Genomic DNA, 1304 nt, shown 5'->3' with positions numbered 1-1304 from the left:
CCCACTATCATGCTCAGTCCCCACCAGGGTTTCAGCAATTCCTCTGTTACATTACCCTTGATCATGCCTACCAGGCCTCCCACACCCACCTCACCACCAATTTGGATCACTTGTTCCCTTGTCCCTGGGTTTGTTAGCACCACTTCCTTTCTCCCCACCTCACCCTCTCCGATGTCCCCCGGGAACTGTCAGTCCCATTGTTTTCTCCTCCAGATTGTTCATCCAGCCTATCTTATTTAGACAGATTTGCAGAGATAATAACATACACAAAAACAAGACAGAGCAAAAGCAAGCAACAATATACAACAAAACGACAACAACAACAAACCACTGACAAAGAACAAATCAAAACACAAGAAAGAAAAGCTTGTAGTTAGTTCAAGAATCGTTTGTTGGCCGTTAGGGGTGTTTTCCAGTCCAGTCTGTTGGGGCACCATGCCCTGGCCCCAAGGTCACCTTCACCATTCCCTGGGGACCTTGCCGCTTCATTCCCTTGCTGTTCCGCTGCACTCCCCCAGTGCTTTGCCTTGGTGTGGCGGGATCTGATCAGGCGCAATTCCCACACTGTGTCTCTGGTGCGTCCCCCGCAGGGCCATGGGTCAGTGAGGGGCGTTATGTCTCATAGTGGGGCTGGCCATGTGGTCCTCTCTGTGGACTGGCTGCTCTAATTGGGGTCATCGTCCTCAAGGCCTGGTGGGCAAAACATTTTCTTTTAACTTGAGCCCTTGATATCAGGCTCCTCATTTCCCTCCACTCCCTCCCTCACTCATGAACCCTTGATAATTTATTTTAAAAATTCTCCCATATATCCTTCACCCACTTTTCTGTTGTCCATTACCCTAGGAAGGGGTTATATGTAGATCATTGTGATCAATTCCCCCTTTCTCCCTGCACCTTCCCCTTACCCTACTGGTATCTCTATTCTCATTATTGGTCCTGAGGGGTTTATCTGTCCTGGATTTCCTGTGTTTAGAGCTCTGTCTGTATCAGTGTACATGCTCTGGTTTAATCAGATTTGTAAGGTAGAATTGAGGTCATGATAGTGGGGGGCAGGGGAGAGGAACCATTAAAGAACTAGAGGAAAGCTGTATGTTTCATTGGTGCTATACTGCACTCTGACTGGCTCATCTCTTCCTTGTGACTCTTCTGTAAGGGGATATCCAAGAGGAAATTCAAAAGAAATAGAGGAAAGAACTAGGAGGCAAAGGATATTTATAGAGATCTAAATGCAAGCATGTACATATGTAAATATATTTATATCTGATGATAGTGAAATAGATCTATGTACATATATTTATATGTTA

Source organism: Echinops telfairi, unplaced genomic scaffold (assembly GCF_000313985.2).
Source record: "Echinops telfairi isolate 266 unplaced genomic scaffold, ASM31398v2 ScPeMD7_3;HRSCAF=10, whole genome shotgun sequence".
In the NCBI taxonomy this organism is placed as follows: domain Eukaryota; kingdom Metazoa; phylum Chordata; class Mammalia; order Afrosoricida; family Tenrecidae; genus Echinops; species Echinops telfairi.
Note: the sequence above shows the minus strand (reverse complement) of the source record.